The following is a 22815-nucleotide window of genomic DNA, read 5'->3' on the forward strand; positions in this document are numbered from 1 at the left end:
TTGCATCTCCTTTCCTCCTCCAGGCTTTTGAACTTCTGAGGTCAACAAGGACAAACAATACCACTAGTGTCTCTTTGCAAAAAGCTGGGTTTGCTGTCTGCAAGCAATGGTATCATTTCCATAGCAACCCCCTAACTATTAATTTTCAATTAAAGCAGACACAAAGCGGACAGCCTGAGGCTGGCAGACAGTGTCAAGAGCCCATCTCTGTAGGCAACAGTTTCACACAGCTATCAAGCGATAGGTGCCTCTTCCACAAAGCTGTATCAAAGGTACATCAAGTTTGGCTGGTTAAAATGACATTAACCTTGAGTTCAGTCCTAAATATTTTCTATCAGGCATTTACAAAGACCGAAAAATACTGACCAAAGCCTGAGTCAGAAAGAAACTAGCAAACAACAATTTAAAGCCATATGCAGCACAGGAGGGGGAAAAAAAAAAAGATCACAGAAGTGTATTAATGGAAGGACCTGCTTTTCAATACCTACAATACCACTGCATTTGTCAAAAACCTTTTAATCCTTGGTATTCTCATCATCATCATCATCAGTTCCTAAAACACACTCCACACTCTTAAATAAAACAGTCAATACACCTACTCTATTATGCAGATTAGAATTAATTCTAAGGCATAAATTTTCCATAGATGTCACAACACTGGGTACTATTCTGTAATTAAAAAAATAACATATTTTCAATTGTGGGAATTATGTAATTTCTCCCTCTCTTTCACTTGCCATCTTTTCACCAGAAACTAAGTTTCCAATTCCAAACTTCCACTCATTGCCACCAGCTTTTGGCCCATCTCCCCGCTAACAACGTAGAGACGTACTTGGCATGTTTTGCGTTTACTGTTCTCTCTTCCGCACTGAATTCTTTCTGGTCCGACAGCAAACTCAGAACTCTTGATCTCCTCTCCTAGGATCAAGGCTGTCATTAGATTTTGCTGTTTTTTTTTTTAATCTCCCTGTATCTCCTTCCTTCCTTAATTGGGGCAGGTGGGCCCCTGTATGCAAATACAGACCGCTACAACAGCCGGGTCCTGCACAGTCACATAGATAGCCTAGACCTCAGGCTGATACTGCATGGGATTTTTCACTCCAGGGTGCGGAGAAAAACCCGCTGGCAGTGACAGGTATTATGTCACAGCCTGTTTTCTACCAAACAAAAGATGACAGGCAATGCAAACTGTTTTTCAAATGACAAGTTCCCGTCAAATGCGTTGCTCTAATTCTGCACCCTTCCTGCCCTTTTGCCTCCAGAAACAATTATGCAAAAGAACATATAACAGGTCAAGATCCCCCCAAACTCGATATGATCACAGTTGTAATCCTCTGGACAACTGTCAGCTCTTGCAACAGTTGGATGTTATCTCTAGTACTGCATGATCTATAAGCAAGCCTTGCACTGATAAGCCAAAGAACTGATTTAATAACAGTCCTGAGCACTAGAAGGAACTAAGAGAAAGAAATGTGAACAGTAGATATCAGAATTAAGTAATACAAATTCCAAGATGCACGAACGATATTTAGGGAATCCCTGTACTGATTTCAATACCAGCAACTAGAAATCATAGGCTTAACCCTGCAAAACCCTTACACGTATGAGAGGACAGACAGACTACTTGAATAAGTAAGAACTGGAAGGAGACATGATCATGGATTTACAGAATAATTACCAGGTTTAAATTGTATGGATTTGCATTATATAGTATATGTGATCACAGAATACACACTATCATATTTAATAAAAAAAAAAATCCAAAGTAAAATTTTGTCACTTATTTCCTAGTATACAAATGCTAGTCCCTACATTTACAATATTAGGGTTAAATAGTTAGATATCAGAATTGTACTGTTTCCATTCAAACTGTATTTTAATAATGAGACCATAACACGGATAATAAAATTAAAGAAGATGTAATGAACAACTTTAAAGCAGGCCCTCCAAATTTTTAGTTTTTAAAGTTAAGCTTGCTTAGCAAGCTTTTTTCCCCCCAACACACTCAATTAACCGCAATTAACATTGGTAGCAATTATATGCACACACAGGGAAGAGGAAGGATTGACTGCTCGGCCTCTGTAAGTGACATACCAATTTCGCAGTTTTCCAACAACAACATCTATTGTTTGCTATGTGCAGACAAGAAGTGAATAACACACAAACCCTCAGATGCTCATTGTAGGTGGGTTTTCACTTTCCAAGGGTTTATTAGAGCCTGGCAGTGAAAAGTCACTGAGGGAACCCAAGCTCACTCTGTACTGCAGATGGTTTCACCGCTGCTGCCATCCAACCAGGGCAGTCTAGAAACACGCTTGGGAGAGTGTATGGTGACTCTGGGACCTACACCTACAATGCTTGTGAAGACACCACGAAGAAGCGAACCCTAATCAACAGCACTGGGGAGGACTGACACACGTACGCACTGCTCAGGGCTGGGACCCTCTTAACGGGTGAGCCGCCACCTTCACAATTTATACAACTCAGCCTGCAACTTCTTTGCACCCTCGGTGACCAGGAGATACAAATAGAATCATTATTTGTCATTCATTTTCCAGTTTGAAGCGTCCTAAATATTGAGAGGATTGGGCCGCAGATCAGCAGCATGGGGTCTTATGGCATGATGACAATGGTGTGAGTTGTGTGTCCCTCAGCATGGCATAGGGACACATGAGGGCAAGCAAGGGCACAAGACTTGTCTTGAAGGATTGTCCTGGGTAAAGGGAGTCAGTCTGGCTGGAGTGGATCCAAGGGTGAACAACCCTGTCTGCTGACATGCTCTGCTTCCTGGGGGGGGAAAGCTTCAGGAGAAAGCCTGGGTGGGAACTGGCACAAATACAGTGAGGGTGATCGGGGCCCCCAGCAGGGAACAGAGAATAAGCCAGGCAGACGATGCACGTCACACGTGAAGTTCATGCACGCGGGTTTTACTCAAAACATCTTTCACTTCATGAATGACTAAAAAAAAGTCTGTGGTTTCTGGTGATGATTATGGTTGGTTCCACTCAAAACTCAAAGTCTTTAATTGTTAACACTATGTCAACACTTACCTCTTTTTCTCCCTCAGAAGGTTAACAAACTATGTTACAAACATCTTTGGGGAAAAACTTAACAACTTACTAGGAGTTTAATATTTACTCTACATCAATTTATTTTTTTTAAAAAAATTGAGCCAGTAAGAATGGTTAATTGCTTGACCATTCTGTAATAAACTCTCTACCTATGTGAATCCAGGGTAGATCATGTTTTGTTGCAAACAGTAAGATGCCATCACAGTGCAACACACAGATAGTCAGGAACCAACTGGTTAATAACAGTTTTTACTTACAGCATGTGACCAAGGATACTAGATTAAAAACAGTGAAGTGGGCAAATATATTCCTTAAAGCCTCTGTTTGTAATAAACTACAAGTATGTTCTTGATCAGGGTGTTCATGAAACTCTGAGAGGTTTTGGCAATCAAACAAACTAGAACAGGTTGGAGGGAGGGAGGTGTCTACATCTCTGCTTTAGATTCCCCCCCCAATACTAGAGATCAGTGTGTGTTTACCAGGAGGAAGCTATGATGACTGTAGATCTAGAGGTAAAAACAAAGAAGAAAAGTGAGTTTCAATTCACTATTTACAACCCACTAATTAGTTGACTGGTTGTTATTGTTCATAACCATTTATCACCAATATTTAATTCACAAAAAAACTGTTAGTATACCGACACCTTTTCTCCAAGTAGGAAACTTAAGCACTTGAGACTCTCAAAATTTATTCCAGCATGAATAGTACTTGAAAAAAAAGCCATATTGAAAGATACCGTTCACATTTTAGTGAACGGCAGCCAGATATTCTATACCATCCAATAGTAAAGACAGAATTCAAAAATCCTCTGTCATATACACAAGACATGAAAGAAGCCAGAATGATTGGCGAAACCCTTCCCCTGAAAACACAGTTTAGTTTTTCAGTATGCTGATACACCATCTGCCTCATTGATTTTGGTAATATTTACAACTTCACCAGAAAGACCAAAAAATTAACAGATCTCTTTTGCCTCTATCAGACCTTTGCAATTAGCTACCAGCTACCAACACCAATCTTCATTTCAGGCTTTTCTGAGAGCATGCCAGAGTCTGCTGCCAACGGCACAAGAAGCAATCATACCCCAACAGTACCACTAAAACCATTCCTCCATCCTTAATTATTAAAGGACTCTTAAAATAGAACAAAGTCGCAGATATTTCTTGCCTTCACAGCAGCCAAGTTTGGCAGATTCCGAGGCTCTGGCTACATACACGCTCCTGTCTCTCGCAAAGCCAAAATGTCTGATGGGATAGAAACCAACATAGTTCTTTCTCATTTTCAGCTGCAAAAGAAAGGATCAGAAGTTCAATTCACTTCACAACTGTGAGACAGGGGCCTTCAGCAACTGGAGACCCCCCAGGGCAGCACAGGGACATGGTCCTGGTAAATTCCAGCCCTTGCCTGCACTTGCCAAGAGGAGGATTAAGGGGCACAGTGCTGTCCTTCTCAACATCACCATCACTTTAATTTATCTCTGTTTGCTAGATTTGCATGGGGTTTTTTTTCTTTTACTTTTTGAAACAGTAGATTGCAATATTACTGGTTTCTTCCAATGGCATTTACATACCTCCCTCCTCTCATGACATTCATGACGAAACGTATCACAGTCAGCAAAGCAAATCAAATGTTTTTTGAAGATCTCACTGAACCAGAAGTTTTGTCGCCTGCTCCGACCCAAAATAAGGCGCGCTCTGTCCTTCCGTGATGAAGGTCTGCAACAGCCTCCTCAGATCATCTATTCCTGGCCTCATTTATTCCAGCTCCACGTTCCTGATCTGAGCTCCAACTCACAGAATTTGTTTCGGTCTTTCTGCACTATTTTGGCTCTGACCTGACAGAGCAGTGACCTACTGAAGCTATTTTCCATCCAGAATGAGGACTGAAAAGGAAGGCTTAGAGGTCTGGACGCTACAGCTCTGGAGATTTCAAACAGTGCCACCTACCAAGTCCCAGAAATCCTCACTCTTCCCAGTCACTTCACAAAGTCTTTTACTCTCACATATATCTCCAAAATAGCTAGGTTCCACATACAAAAACCTTATACATTGAAGAACAAATTTCTGATATATTTAAATAACAAGTTACTCCACTGCCTGTAGAAAAAAATTGCTATTTTAGTGAGGCCCACATAAACAAGGGTTTGAGCTCCCTCTGCAGGCTCTGTGTCTGTAATTAACTAAGAAATGCTTTTCCCACGGCCACGCAGTCATAAACGAATAATGATGATGTGCAGAAACAAAAATGTTTTGACAGGATTTGGCACAAGAGTAGTCGAAATTATCATTGATGTTGTTCTTTAAATGAGACATTTGAGGCAAATTCTGGCCTAGTATAAACAGGTGCACTCCACCGCAGCTAAAGGAGTGCCAGACACTTCGCTTCAAAATGGGTTTACCTAATTTTGTGTTAGTTGGATGGCAACTTAAATAAATAATGATAACTAACTACAAGAGCTAGTACCTGGGGAAAGCGTTATGAGAAAAGAGTGCCATCAAGACAGAATAGCAAGGAGATATATGTAAAAGATTAACTTTTCACTTTAACTAGTAAAGCAGATTTTGCTACTGCACCAGGCTTACACTGATTTAATGGTACAGAGTATCTGAAGTGTACCAAGTTATTAAACTCAGAGACTTCTATCCCAAGTATCACCAGATCTGCACACTCAGGAGCTAAATCAGCTCTAAGTTTCACTGGAGCCACTATCTAATGGGATTTCATACAGGATTAGGCCAGAAATGTGGATTTCTTTGACGTTTCAAGTCCAGTCATTCAAAAGAAACCTCCTTTTTCAAGCTAATAGCTTTTTTCTTCATTTTCACATTAGGCGAAAAAATGAGGATTTAGAGACCACGTACAGTCTTGGAAAAAGCTATTCAAATTACACAGTGGTAAGAATATAAAAGAGAGAAAATATATTTCATAAACAAAGCTACATAATAATGTTAAATTGAAATATATATCTGTGTTTAGTAGTTCGCCGCCGATCCAACTTCTCACTGTATTTCAGCCCTAGTCTATTCTGGCTGGGAGTTCAGGTGTGAAGCCCACAAGAACAGGATGTAACAGCAGCAAAGAGCCACAGACATCAGAAATACCAAACATACAAAAATATCAGAAAACACAGTGATATCTAAAGATTCAGCCCATACCCTTCTCAGCGAACAAGAGAAAAATTAAGATTTTGACAGAACTCAGCTATTTCTTGTAGAGACACTGTTGTATAGTCACATGTTTCTCATTAATCATTTCTAATTGACGTTCAGCCAAAATTTTCCCTGATTTCAACTGTTTACATGTGATATTATACTCTTTTCCTATTCTTGTATCTTTGAGGTCTATGCATGCTAACATTTTTAGATAATTGCCCTATTTTTGTACTGCAGCCTCTTAGAGGTAAGACTGTATCACACTGCGGAGAGATCTATAATGTCTGGTATGCAGAAGAGCGCTCTCACTCTGGGGCCAGAAACAGTATCGCAGATTCACTACTGCAGCTCCGCCCTGCTCATCAGCCCACATGCAGCTGAGAGCCTCTTTCTTCAACATACCTTTTTTCTATTTGTTGAGATGAGCTGTATGAAAACCAACTGGCAGCCAGATAGTAGTGGTGCTTCCCAGGGATCAGTACTGGGACCAGTACTGTTCAAAATCTTCATCAACAGCCTGGGCAACAGAATGGAGTCTACCCTCAGCATGTCCATGGATGGTCCCAAATTGGGACGTGCAGAGGGGATGTAGAAGCACTACTGCTTATTCAAAGGGAGCTCCGTAGGCCAGAGGAGTGAGCCGAAGAAGAACTTCATGCAGAACCTCACCAAAAGCAAGTGCAAAGTACTGCAGCTGGGCAGTAAGAACCCCATACTAGAGGTGAGGAGTCAACAGGATACAAAGCATCTTTTCAGAGTAAAGTCTGAGGAGTCCTGACGGAACAAGTTGAACATGAGTCTGCATGTACCCTTGCAGCTAAGAAGGCCAGTTGTATACTGTATTAGCAAAAGTGTAGACATCTGGTCAAAGAAAATGATTTATTCTCTGTTTGGCACTTGTGGCACTGCATCTGGAGTACTGAGCCATAGGCTTCTGTACAAGATACATACTATGGTGAGTCCAGCAGAAGACCATCAAGATGCTACGGGAGCCAGGACATGATGTGTGGGGAGAGTTTGAGAGTACTGGGTTTGTTCAGCCTTCAGAAGAGAAGGCTGTGTAAGGATCCCTTTACTGTCTTCAAGGACCCTCAATGGTAAGGTGTGAAAAGGTGGAACCAGAGGTGCAGAAAGGTGGAACCAAAGGAGCACAGCAACATGACAAAAAACCCACACAAGTTGCCACACAAGAATTTCTAATTAGATGACAGGAAAAAATCATTCACAGTGAAGTGGTCTAACACTGCAACAGGTCTCCACCCTCAGCGAGATTCAAAATCAACTAGGAAAAATCCTGATCAGCCTGATCTAAATCAACTGTGCTTTGAGTGGGGCATGGGGCCCCATGACCTCCAGAGGGCTCTTTCTACCTAAATTCCACCAGAAGCTCATGATTTTATCCATTAGCAATCCTGGCTAATGGGTATCCTTGAGTACTGTAGACACTACCTGAGCCATCTCTGGCTGTGGCATACAATGGCCAGAGGATGTATAGACGCGTTTGCAGAAGTTCCCTGTGCGTGCACAGACCAGCTCTCGCACTTCACAGCAACTCTGCCAAACTAGGACATGCCAGGTTTCCTGTGCATGCTCAGATCACTGCTTCTGCGCCCGCACAGCAAGTCATGTCCGTCTATTAGCCAAGACAAACTTTGTGCAGTAGTGCTATGCTAAAACTGTATCGGTTGGTTCTGTACCTGCACAGGGCTGCAATGGGACATGCAGATCACAGGTAACTTGTGTAGCTTTGCATCAACTTAGATAACACTGTTCTGGTAACTCCTTCTCATTCTTATGCTGAATCTATCACAATGCATTAGAGCATCTGTTCCAAACAGCTTTAGACATGGTTTAAAAAAAGCTACCACATATAAAAATCTAACTAATAGTCAAACTATACATATATGTTAAGTCCTTGAATCATCACCAAAAAAAAAAAAATATCTCTTTTTCTCACTGAAACCCTTCATGTTTGTTTTGGTTAACCAAGGCTCAGACTTAAATGGAGTATTTTACTTGTAGTAAATCATAGTTACAAATTACATAGTTTTACATTATAGTTACAAATTCATGAACCATTAGCTACCGACCTGGTGATCGGATACCCTGCTTATAATAGCACCCACATTTTGTAAAGCATTTTTCATCAGCAAGTCAGTATCATTATCCCCATTTTTTAACAGATAAAAAAACTGAGGCATAAAATAGGGAACTGATTGGATCAAGGTCATGTAGCAAGCCAGCAGCAGAGGCAGGAATAAAAACAAGGTGGCCTAAGACCTAGTGCAATGTGTCTCACTGTCATTTCCTCACCCCAACGTCTCTTTTGTCTGAGTTCCTGCATTTCAATTTACCCTCTCTCGAGTGTATTAACTTACTTTGAGGCAAAAATATTCTAATTTTCTGGTTGCGTGACTGCTCCGTCTATTGTTGTCTTTACGGGTACTCAGATTCCTTTCTAGATTGCTAAAATATAAAATAAAAGATATGGCAAATGAGATTATATAGACACTTTCTAAGATTAATTTAATGGTGACAGAATCTTGATTTCCTCATCCCTGTACAGATAGTTATTTTGTGCTGAAAGCTTTTCTTACTCTTTTAGTGCTGTTAGTGTTGACAACTCTAACCAATTAGTATCTTCTTTGGACTTCACTAACACGCTGTTTAGTAGTACTCTGGATAATTAATTAAATAAGAGCAGAGATGCCAGAAAGATCTGGGATTCACCAGATGGTATCTTACCATATCGTTATTTACAGTCCTTCTAACCAGCTTCGGATTCTAATTTATTTTGAGGTTAGTCTTCATGAAATACTTTGCCAAATTTATAATAAAATTGCTGGTTTTTTTTTCTCTCGTTTTACTCACCAGACCTGTAATTCTATCACGAAAATAATTATATTTATTTGACAGAAGAGATGACAAATTTTTCGAACACTGAAGCTCCTCAGAATCCAGAGTGTCTCACTTGGAAGTCTAAAGGCATGACTACACTCCGCAGTTAAATATAAAACAAACCATCAGCATTCAAGCTAGCTGCAGAATGGAGCTCAGAAACTCAGCAGGGCTTTTCAGCATTAATACCAAAATGAGCGTCTCTGCACGGACATACAGCTGTGCTATGTTGAAGTACTTGCGTGGATCAGTACTAGCTCAGGCAGAATGAGTATGTACTACATCACTTTCCATTGTACAACACAAACACACTGAAAGCATCTTTGAAAGACAGCCTCAGTTCCCACAGACAAGTTGCAAAACAGCAATTAAGTTCTTGAAATACCAGGTGGCACTGAAGCCTCTCAGTCTATAAGAGTAATCCAAAGCTTTGCCTCCCTGGATGAAACGATGTCACTTAAGTGCCAGAAGTTCTGCTACCGTGTATGCTGAGCGGCACCACTGTGATAGCCCCGCACACTGGAGGCAGTTAGTAATTCACTGATTTGCACATAGGACCCTTCAGAGCTGCAAAGCTCGCAGGGATTACGCCTAGCAGCCAAGGAGAATAATGCACCGAGCACGAAGCACAGCATGGCTACTCTTCTTCAAAACTGCAGCAAGAAGAAGAGTGAAAAGTGGTGAAAAAGCTGCAAGCCCTACAAAAAATGCTGTGTGGTCCTGCAAAATGCCATGTTTGACATGGTAAATAAAAATGTTACTGAATATCTAAGTAACTACATAGCTCCTGGGGTTTCATGTAATATCTATTCCCCTATTATGATCTGATTCAGCAAGGTATCCAAAGCATGTTCACAACTAAGACTTTCAAGTATTCCCACCAGCTTCACTATGAATGGACAGTCCCCTGAAGCTTCTCACAACGCTGAATTGAGGACATTCGACATATGTCCTTACCCATAACGGATACATCAAACACTACTTACTTAAAACTTCAATATATAGGCGTAAACGTTGCAGTGATTCTTCACTTTCTCATTAATTCATAAAGGAAAGATACATTGCACATTACAGATTGAAAAGAAGTTCTTTTGCAATTCTTCAAACATTTTGCAATAATAATAAGTTATTGCTTTGCACTGGGATGAAACCAAGTTTGATTTTTAAATCAAGTTTATTTTTTAAATAGAAAGAAGTTAATAAGAAACGTCCTACCTATCCCACCGTAACATTTAAGAATTTTCATTACAAATACATCCCACTTGTCTTGAAGTTCCTGCTCTTAATTACTCATGAAAAATGGAACATCTCCAGGAGAGATTAGAAAAGATGCACTGCATGGTTCTCAGCATCTCAGATGCCTCACAAGTGGTATATCCGCACCAGATCCCTGGGGAGATGGAAGAGGAACACCAAACACAATTTCAAGGGCATAGCTCATGGTTATCTCTTACCAAATGATAAACACAATGCCAATTCTGGGCCAAAATAATAAATGGAATATGGAAGATGAGGCACGGGGAAAAAAACAGTACAAACTCAAACTTTCTGAGAGGAGAGCAACGCCAAAAAGAATACAACCAAATCCTGGTATGTGATGGGAAAAGCCACAGCTGAACATGGAGCAATAAACTGGAGAAAGGCAGAGAAAACAGTAGGCAAAAGGGAATCCTTTTCTTGATAACAACTGCAGCCCCACTCAGTCAAAATATGAATGAACCTAAAAATGAGAAAGTAAAAGGAAGAAAACTACATTTTAAGGAAGATGTCTAGATTTTGTCCTGCAGGGAGTAAGGACCGCTCTTGCACAAGAGGTAGTGTGTACCTAAACCCTGTTCTTTATGGGCCAAGCCTTTTCTGAGTACTCCAACTCATCACAGGAACTGGGATGATAAAAACAGATATGTAGGTGTATCTATTCTACCTATATATGCCCTCCTCTGAGTAACAAAGGAGGACATCTGACAGATATAAGAAAATGACATTATTTTGACAACAGGAATTCCTTCTTTTTGAAGTTTGATTTAGTAACAGCTGAAAGCCCAGTCTGATGTCCCTCATCTGAATGCTCATTAGGTTAGCTCTACCTAATTTCTCAACTCCTCTGGGGCTAATAAGGATCCATTCATAATCCCGAAGTCACCATTTGCTGCCACTTCGAGGGACTTGGCAGCTTGATCTATAATAGTAAATCAAATACTGCCCAGGAACACTCCTGAGCACTAGAATATGTTCACCTACATTTTAAATTGTTAAAATTGCTCTTGAAATGCTTTTCACTCATGCCAGCTAGCATCTTCCTAGACAATTGGCAGGCATAGTTCAGACATAAGAACATTTCAGAGCCATTCCAAAGACGCGGGTGGATCTTGCCACAATTGCTTTGGAAGCTCAGAGAATTTACACCGTAGACATCAGCTGTTCTGTGTAGTGGGACTCAGAGTATGCGAATGATCCTGGACACATCTTATTTGACAGTCTAGACACAGCCTAAAAATCCAGTTGCAGTGGTACCCCAGTGAAACCAAGGCTCATCCTAGTGATGTTTTTGTTGCTTCACTCAAAAAAAAAAAAAAAATCACTAGAAACACATAGCTGCCAGGAAAATAAAAAACACTTGCACACATTTCCTTCTGTAATATTTTCCAATATTCCCTGAGCAATCCTTGGGTTCTAAGCTATCGTGGAGCTCCCCACCTCCTCAGAAGGGTGCTCTTCAGTATCTTTCTTTTCTGCCAGTGATTTTCCATTAATCCAAGTTATTCCCTTCTGATAAGACAGTACAAACCATTTTTCTCAAGCCTGATCTGCCTTGACCATCACATGAGCCTTCAGTGTACCTGCCTGATCAGTTACCCTACTATGGCCACAGAACTTCATACAAATTGATGACTATCCAGTTAGTAGATCTTAGGCTTAGCCTTGCATTGGAAGATACAAGAAAGATTCACACCCACAAAACCCCAGCCAATTAAGTATACAACTGGAAGAGAGGATCATTTAAGAAAATAGCACTGAGCTGAGGATAAGGAGTTAAAAAAGTGGTTTGGGGCTCTCTATCCTTCTTTTCCGATTTTGGATATCTCAGTTTCTTATATAGGAAGAGCAGGTAGAAACTCTTTCTTGAACCTCCCTGAATGTAGTATATGCTGAAGAGAAGTTTTACATTTTTTTGAGTCAAAGTTACTTTCTCTCAATACTCATGATGGAAAACAAATGAGACTGACAGCTTCTTGGACCTTCCACTCTGGGTTTTAAAGCATGAGGGAAGAGAATATCCCTCTGTGAGCTAAGCATAAATTGGAATGGATTTTTCATCTATTTTTAACAGTAATTTATCTAATTGCTCTGCATTATGCTACAGCACATCATGTTATACTGCATTTTTACATGGCTGCACTGCAGTTTCAGACATTTTATTACATAATCTACGATGACATTTTACTCGCTGTATTCATTCTGCAAGAACAATGCAAAAATGGCTACAACAATGCAAATGCAGTCTTCATATCATGCCTGCTTAGGATACAGGGATAATAATGTTATACAGTACTTATTAATGGTTTCTCAGTCAATGTGTTATGATGTACTGAATTCTTTGTGTCATGGTGCTCAATTGCTTAGATTTGGCAGTCAGATGAAATTATAAGAAATAAAAACCGGACTAATCAAACATAAACGTGATCCTAAATTTTTATTGACTGCATTTATCCAATGCTATCCGTTAGGGCTGGAACCTCACTGAGAGGAGAAAGGTAGAGAAGTGGTTGAAGTGAGTGAAAAAGACACGTCCCTTCCGCTCTCAGTGAAAATCAAAAGTTTGGGGAGGGAATGCTGTTCAAACTTCATTTTCTTTGCATGGGTGACCTCATTTTTAAAAGAATTATTGCCTCTGCGTGATAACATAGATATTTACTTGTAAAACTGTATTTGACATACGATATGTAGTCACATGGAATTCAGCAGTATCTTTGTAGTCAGATATGAGATGCATAAAACATGTGTAAGTGAACCAGGACTGGTACTATGCATGGCATAACACTGTAGTGACCATTTTTTGTAAAAATTGCCTCCTAAATGTAACTAATATTTCATTAGGCATTCCGTTCTAAAAATTATGCATTCAGATTTCACTGGTTATTATAAACTTACTAAATACCTGTGTTCCTGCAGCACTCTAAAAAGTTGTGCATCACTATCAGCCGTATACATCTTTGATTTACATGCTTTAAATAAACTGCCATATTAACTAGCAATCCAAACAGTTTCTTTTAAGAGGAGAAGGGTCTAGTCCTTTTTAACCTATTATCTCAATAGATGCCTCAAGTGGAAGCCCGGCAGAAGATACCAGAATTAGTTCCTTGTTGTAGCATCTCTTCCTTTTTCCCGAAGATAATCAAGGACAAGGTGGCACGAGATAATTAGCTACAACTACCATTAGCTCTCTGAATCATCTCCATGACTGATACTGAACTCCTGCAGGCAGCCCTGGCTTACAGTCTACAACTCCCAGGGAAGATACTTCAAGACAAGAAAGAGGCCCTACATCGGGGGAAGAAGGAGCTATGCATACGAATGACTACATCTTGCCTGGCTTATATAAGAACTCTTCAGTACTTCCAGCTCCTCACTGCTGCGGTAAAGCAGCTTGCCATAGGGATACCAGACTGTTTCTTTGACATCTGTCTTTTGCTTTTGGGAGTGTCTTCAAATAGGACCACTGTCTCAAAAAGCTTCCATTTATTAACTCTAGAATAATTGTGTATTTTTTAAAAAATAAATAGGTAGGGAGCTACTTACATCAATGTAAGTAAATAACTGGCCTGCATTTGTAATTAATAACATCTGTAGACAAAGTGCTGTATTGGAGATGGAAGATTGGCGTTTTGCCCACTAGGCTTATACCCCAATTTTACTGTACTGTTGATGTCAATCCCTGTTTTGAAACTGCACACCTAGAGACAAGCTCGTAACTCCCTTAGATATCTCAACAAAAGGTTCTAATTCTCAAAGGGGTGAAATAGTTCCTTATTCCTGAAAATAACACATATATATGAATATAAGAGCTTAACTTTACACAATGAAGTTTAAAATTTTAATCTTAGTAATCTACTGTCTCAGTTCCTCCATCTTCAGAAGTAAAACTGCTGAGTTTCTTATAAAGTGATTTTATTTTCTTGGATAAGAAGCTCTGCATTTGCTATGTATTCTTATTTACTACTGTTAAAATGGTTGCCCTTTTTGCATTTTTCAAGATATGTCTTTACAAGTAACATGAAATAAGACTTTTTTCATGTGGCATTTTATTTCTAAGCAGGGCAACATTGTTAATAAAAACAGTTTTATATGTAACATAGACAATTTCACTACAAAAATTTCAGAATGCATACCATTATGTTAGAATAGAATTTTACAAGTATCCATGAAAAATAAGTCCACCTTTTATTTCGCACATCCAGTTTCCATGCAAGTGACACATGTAAGAATGTGTTATTAATCCTGATGCAAAACCATGAATCTTGTCAATACTTACCAGGGCGTACAAAACTAGAGAACGCTGTTGTTACAATGAAGGATATGGCACACACACAATTTCACTACACTGACTTTAATGCTTTAATACTACTACAACTTACCAGTAGGCAGCACTGTTACATCTTTTTAGATGTTAGCAATGTTAATGACATACAGTGCTGTCTGCAACTTTCTACATAGTATCTGACCTTTACTTCCATTCAACCCTCATTATTTTTTCTTCACGCAGTGTTTCTATCTCCCAGATTTTATTTCATAAAAGAAAATAAGAAGAAAATCAAAATGCTGGAATATTTTTTAGCACATCAAAAATGCGAAATGGATACTGCAATGGTATATTGGATTGCATTAATCAATTACCATAACTGTCACTATTTAAAACATGGCAATATCTATATCAAATGATGAATTACCTTAGGCAAATATCTCAGTAATGGAAATGATTCATTTCGATATTGATTAAGTAATTTAGACCTTTAAGATCTTAAAAAGAACAAACTGATGGAATAAACAATCTGGTCCTGATCCAGAAAACCCTTGTTCAAGCGAAGAGCACATGAGCCTTCAGTTATGAGCGTTGTATCTTCAATCAGGCTATTCTTCTCAAGAGGGATTTAAAGTGTAAAATTCAGAACAAATGAGTGTTATAAATCCAATAATCTGTTCTTATTACTATTATAAAAATAGCCAATCCTAAATACACAAACACGTACAATGCCCTCATAACTGGTAATTTTCAGTTTTTCCATTCCACACAGTTTTTATCACCAACTAATTGGATGCTGATCTTATATTTCCTAAAAATTAAAATTCAATACTGAGTTCAATAGGATTTTTGGAGGTACAAGAAAGGAAGAAATTTGTGTCGAATATACATGTACCCAGCTGCAAAGGTTACTGGCAGGGGTTAATAAGTATATTTGCAAAGCACAGATAATGAATACTTACATTAGAATATATATCTATTTCATATATATTTATATGTGTAGACATACACACACGTCCCCACGCAGGCACACACACATATTTATATGAGTAAAAGTTTAAAAATAAACAGTATTCCCTTAGTTCATTGGTAAACAAGATATACTAGTTAAACATCTTAGCAGTGCCAAAGATTTTTTTCCACTTTCTGTCCTACTTTCACACCAAAATTATAATTTCATATTTCATAAAAAGGCACTGAAACGTAAAATGGGCCAACATCAAAATATAACAAGGAAGCAAAGATAAATTAGAGGAATTCTTTGGTTCTTTCACTAACTAATCAGAGATATACAGAAAAGGACCTTTTAAGTTTAATGATACCTGCTCATTAAATGATGCTAAACACTAAAATACCACGAACAGCAGGGAATTTCAGTTTACATTAGAGAAAAAAATAAAAGGGTAAAAATGACTGAAGTTGGTCAGTTCAAGCTGATAGGGCACTTCAAATGAATAACAGAAGAATAAAAGAGACACTCTAGGTTAAATTAGGTTCTCCTATGCCTTTTCTTGAAAGTGCTTAACTTCACAAATTTTATTTGAATTAACTAACCTGCCAAAATCAAAGACTTGAATAGGGGTAAAGTTAAACAAGCAACTATACTTCACAGTAAGTTTACCCATTAAACAGCAGATAAAACCTCTGCATAAGAAAATTGGGGGAAACAGTTTTAGAATGTGCATTTTTTCCTTCTCTAGTCAGGGAAAATGTCATCCCTTTCATACTCTTGAAGTAAAGCTGTACTTCAGAATAAAATTATTCAGATATGGAACTTAATTCTTCTAATAATTTGTTTGTAAGAATCCTGTTTTTCTAAGTTCAGCACAGTTTTCTTTCTCTCAATTTGAAATATATAATACTTGAGTATTACCATTTTAGCGCGGCATTGAAGATATTAAACAATTAATTATACCATATTATCTGCTTAATAACTTTTGCAAATACACTGTAAAGCATTTAAAGGAAAATAAGCCATTTGAAGAAATCGACAAGGTTGAAGGAAAAAAAGAAGGGTTGTAAATAAGGTGGCTTCAAATTGTTCTCAAAATACATGCTACACCCTATATTAATTTTGTTTGAAGGTGATTAGATTTATCATTAAAAAGAATAAAAAGAGAAGAGTTCTATTCTGTTTTTTTCTGTTCTAGCAGAAAGCTGTAACTTGCTAATAAAAACACATATTTCACATATATTCAATCTGTTCCTTCCATCAAATTTTCTTTCTGTCCTTAAATTAAAAAAAAAAAAAAAAAAAGACAAAACCCACTTTATTAAGCAGGCAAACTTCTAACAGAGAAATTTTTACTGCAAAAACGCCAGTCCTGAAAGTGGTTCCTTGTGGGCCGTACAACATGCTTGAAAGACTCAACTGTAAGATAACCTGCTCACTGACTAGCATTTGTTTTTGTATTTTTATTACACACAACACTTCTAGATATAGTTAGCTATTTTTAGCTAGCATTTTAGCTATTTGGGAGAGGGATAATCAGAGAAAGAGGAGAAAGGAGCAAAAATATATTTGGGTGTATACAGGTAGCAAGCAACTCTCCCCATCTGGGTCTGTCTCAGGCAAAGTGAGTGTCTCTGTTCCTTTAACGTCCCTCCCAGAAACCCCCCACCTCATGGGCTAATGCTCTGCCTGAGGATGCAACACTGGTTTGGGACACAAAGGCCATGATTTCGGTCACTGACATAAAAATAATTTTGGATTTGATTTTCAGAGATGATAAGCAGTCATGGTTGCCAAGCATGTCTCCAATCCAGACCACTCATCTCACAGATTTAAATGCTAGCCCACAAGATACGGGTAATGGTTGTCTACCTGACTGAAGGATTGCGAGATCATTCTCATGGCTTTGAAACACTCCAAATACTGTAAGCATGGCAGGAATGCAAACAAATACAATCCCAAAGTAAGAGGTGCAGAGACATTTGTTCTCTTTGATCACTGACTGACAGTGGATCCTTGCGATAACCAACTCCAAGAGGATGGATCCATGCCTCCATCTACATGAGTGCCATCACCTTTAAACTTTATTCTCCAAACCAAAGCTGTTGTATCAAAATACCATTACATAAAGATGCTGAGTGATGGGTGCTATTGTCAGCCTCAGAAGAAACACTAGATTGCTTTAATATGCCACAGCTGTAACTGGCAAGATGCAGGAAAGCATCACCCATCTGGGAGCAATCTTAACAACTAAAAAAGGTACAGTAGCAGTTGTAGAAAAACAGTGTATGAGAACTCCGTATATATGGTGATAGATGGACTAAAACATATGAGAAAGATCTCTGCTCTAGAAAAATTGCCATAAAAAGGCAAGACAAATTAAGGATGGGAATGAGATAAAATAAATAAGTAACATGATGACCACTATGATATAGGATATGTTTTATTCCCCACTTTAACTGTTAGTTCTATCTTAACTTCAAGAAAATGAACAGTTCACTTCCTGTGACAGAAGTCAGGCAAATGTCTTGGCACTTGCAACCAATCTTACAGCATCAATCAAGGAACAGTCTCATTTGTACGCTCAGAAATACATAAAGGCTCTCCTGCAGTTCACTGCAAACAACTAAGCTCACTGTAGCATAAAGAACAGTGAGTTAACATCTCCCCATGCCTTAGCAATACAGTCAGAGCTAACAAGGACATGGTAGCTCAGATACGACTTTTCTGTTCACACCTGCACCAGGTTAACTCAAGTGAATACACCCAAGCATCTTCCATTTGTGTGAAACTCAGCAGTGAAGAAATTTCTTAGAGATATTTCTCCCAGTCAGAATACCATCAGCATGCATCCGAAAAAAGCATTGGTTGCACTCTGTAACTGTCTTCTCAGTTCATTCCAGATAACACTGGAGAATATTTTATGCTAAGGGCCTAAGCAGAGCATGAAAAAGATGAAATAGCACTACCAGTCTCATTAAACTGAAAATGGTATACCTTCTCAGAACAAAATTTAGGAGGTGAGTGTGGACTTTCTCATTCAGTGAGAGGGAGAGAACTGATTTAATCTTTTTGTGGTCACCAACATCATGAAGAAAACAACTTTTTAATTAAGAAATATAAAGTTACAGGAAATACAGGAAATGAGCAGCTAGAAAAAGTTGCCCTTGCTTGTTGGGAAAACTAGCAAAGGATTAGTTAAGATTAGATAGGCTTCGTTGAGAAAGTCATCTGTAAGACAGCATTGACAACTACGTAATTACAACATCAGATACACTGAATTAACAGCTTATTCATTCTACTAGTAAATATGGATGAGAACAAACAGGATGCTGTTATCTTCATTCTCATTAGTATTTTTACTACAAGTGGCTGGAAGCATCAGCTGAGAGGCCCCACTGATACAGGCACTCTGTGAACCACAGCAAGAGACACCATCACCAAAGAACTCATAGTCTGATCAAAGACACCTTGAGGAATAATTTAAAGGAATTTTATCCTTTCCCTAACTTGCACATTTTATTCTAATTATTTTTGCAGCATGTCTTACAACAAATATTTACTTATCTATTATTTTTAACTAATTCTCCCTCCTATTCTTAAATCATATTAAGTCATGTCATTGTTCTTCACCAGCAAAAATTTTGTCTTCTAGTATAAAAGCAGAGCTGGAAAATCTGGGGTTGTTCAGCTCAAAAGGACAGGAACTTATAAACACTCTGTGTTCACTCTATAAATGCATGATCCATCAAGTGACTAAGTCTACCTGGTCACCTGTTTTTCCCAGAGAGGGAACAGAAACTTGAGCCCTGAATACCACCTGCCTCCCTGACTGCCTCTCCCTGTGACCATTTTGAGAATGTTACTGAGTGTCTCCTGCAGAGTGTAACAGAAATGCACAAGGCCAACACTGTTTAGCCACTTGGGGATTGAAGAGGAGGGATAGATACATCTTGAAGGAAGAAGTACCAGCATACCCAGGCCTGATTCATGGAAGTTAAGGCTGGATAAGTCTGATGAATGTAGTCTGAAGGAATGTTATTCTCCAAAAAAACCCTATGTGCATGGTTTACTGTTACTGTTAGAGGACCGATACATGCCACTGCATTACATTCCAGAAGCATTCATACAATATTTTAATTAGACCCTTTAGCTGAATATTACACGACATTCAAGCTTTAACAGATGTTCTTAAATAGAATGCAGAGATAGGAAAAAATTCACTAGACCATCGATCAAGTCCATGCTACTTAAAAGCCAATATGCTCTTTCAAAAAATGATGTATCAAATATTGCAACTATTACTGTATTTTGTCAAAAAGCTAAGAAGTGCTTTGGTGATGCAAGAATAAATGCCCTGAAATTAAGACTGGGGGGATTACTTGCCGCCCTGGCAAGTAATTTGCAAAATCACTTTGCCCACCTGCCTGCCCAAGAACGTCCAACTATTTTAACCAAAGTCATGAGAGCAATGGCTTTCTCTTAGAGCCCACCAAATTTACACAGATCTAAACTAGACACGCTGAAATGTGTGCAGTCTATAGTAAACAAATGAGAAATTCTATCATCTCAGTCTCTCTCTCTCTTAGTCTTGCATCTTTCTATTATTTTACTTCATTACCTCTGTTTTTTCTTCTATGTATTAGTTTTGTTTATACGCATCTGATTGTTTGTTGATTCTAGAATTAATTTTCTTTTCTTTTACATTGCCCGCATTCCCTTTGATTTCATTCTCCTCCTTTCTCTAATTTTCTCCCTCTGTTTTTCCCTTAGTCTCCTGTTTTATCCAGTTACTTCTCTATTCTGAAAAAACCCTGACAATATTGAAGAACATATTAGTAAGTGATTCTTTCCTATTTTGCGTTTCCACTTTCACTTCTAGCTCTCTTCTCTCTCCCTTCTTACCTCCCTCCTCCTTCCCATCTCAGTCATTTATCCTAGAGTTTCTGTTCCTTTCGGTCCCTTCTGGCCTTAAAATCTGTGCATCTTTATTGAAAACGTTACTTATTGGCTTGTTTAAAGTTGTGAAAAAGCAAGACCTAACACAGAATTGGTCTAACGGGATAAACCTGTATCTAGCATCTTATCACGTATCTCAGAGAAGGCAATCTGAATGGCATTTGGTCCATCTTGAAAGACAGTGTGATATCCAGATGATTAAAACAAACACGTCCTCTTTTTTGACCAAATCACTACCCATTATCTTGGCAAAAACCCTCTTTGCTAACACAGGTTGAAAGATAGTGTTTTCTTGTTTTGAAATAATTTGTAAGCTTCTGATATTAACTTTTTTACAAATGAACCTAGTATCTATATTAGTGGTCACAATTTTTAGATATGTCCCCAGAATATATTCATTTAATAGGGAAATTATTGACTGAACTATCCATGACTATATGAACTGGAATTCCTTTTTTTTTTGGGGCAAGACTATCAAAATATACTAAATATCATCAAAACTGCTACAGATTGTGGAACAACCGCTGCACAGCAACAGACCCAAAGAATGCATACAATGTCCATTATAAATTATAAGATTATTTACACTTGAAAGCAATCACAGCATGCTAGGTGCTTTCCAAACAGAAGAGAAGTGATGTGGCTAGCATGTAATTCCAGCTAAATGAAGTCATGTTTCTTCATTTGCAAACTGGAAATAGTAGAACCTGCCTTCTTTGGAAATGACATTAACAAAAGTGAGAAACCACCCTTCCAGAACAACATACTGCTATCATAAACACAAAATTATTCTTGTCCAATGCTAAAATCTAAAGAGAATATGTATTAAAAGACTAAAGTAAAGCGTTCTCTTAAAACAGATTGGCCAATATGGTGGCTATGTTAACAATACTAGGAGTTGTACTCATGTTTCCTCCCACTCTCCCCACCATTATTCATTTGCTTCCTGCACAGATTCTGAAATAATTTAAACTGCTTACAATCCACATTTTTTGTAATAGGAAGAGGCAAATGAAATCTTACAAAATGAAAAAGGAGCAGGAAACATATCCCTTTGTACTGCTGTATATGGCAATGGATTGAAGCTGGCCATTGAGATTAAGAATGCACATGATCACCTCAGCTCCTTTAGATGGAAGAGAAAGGTCAGATACTTATCTAGGAAAAAGTCTAGATGAGGTGAAACAGAGGCTTCCTTTATGCTGCTTTTAAAGAACTTCATCAGAAAATGGTATTTGACCCTACCAAAGGTAAGCAGAGTCCAGGGATTGTCTTTAAAAAAGTTAGTATTTCTCAACAGTTACCTAAAAATTCAATCTGAGATTGCACCACTTTCCATTTCAACTAGAACAAAAAAAAAAGACAGTGCATTGTTCTTTAGCATTCCTTCACTTTACCACAATAAAATTTGATACTTGAGTTGCATCTTTCTAATCTATTTTGCATAGATAAACCTTAGTTTTGCATCGTGGACAAACATCCTTAATGTGTTTTGACAGTTTAGCAATAACTAACTTAGCTTTAAAATACTCTTATATACCAGAGAAAAAACTTTCTGTAGTATTTGGACTTCGTATTTTCAGAGGGAAGTACAAAGGCAGGATTTAGCTTCACATTAAAGCATTTAAATTTAGGTCCTCACATGTATGTTTGGTTTCTAATAATCTATTACAATCAAGAAAATCTGTACTTTCTTCTACAGTCTGTACAGTCAATGGAGCCTAGAGAGAAATTAAACTGCCCATTCACAAGGGCTCTTAGTTGCCTAAATGTAGGTATCCGTTGTTATTGTAGACGATCTAGAGTATCATGCCCAATTTTTATCTGCCAGTCCAGGAGGACAGAGGTCTCCAATTGGTCCTGTGTTAGATCTGCTAACCCTCCGTGGAAATCTCGGATATCTACAGGCATCTCTAGTGACACTAGAAACGTTTGTTTAGGCAAATAAATCCCATTGTAGACACCTACTTAAAAGCAAGTAAAATCACCCTCCAGACTCAGTTGACTGTATTGATTAAAGTGGGCGCTCCATTCATTACAAATTGAAACTCTGCCACCTACTGCAACCACAGACACCTATGACGGGGCATGTATATTCAGGTGCCTCAGTCTGAGAGCTGAACCTTATTCAAGATGTCTTCAGGTTTTGTCAGCTGGACAGCATGGCTAAAAATAATTAAAACTGGTATGCACTGAATAAAAAAAAAACTGGTCCATGTATGTCTGAAATGGCTACATATAAAACAGCTGCTCAAATGAACC

This window comes from Calonectris borealis, chromosome 1 (genome assembly GCF_964195595.1).
Source record: "Calonectris borealis chromosome 1, bCalBor7.hap1.2, whole genome shotgun sequence".
NCBI lineage: Eukaryota > Metazoa > Chordata > Aves > Procellariiformes > Procellariidae > Calonectris > Calonectris borealis.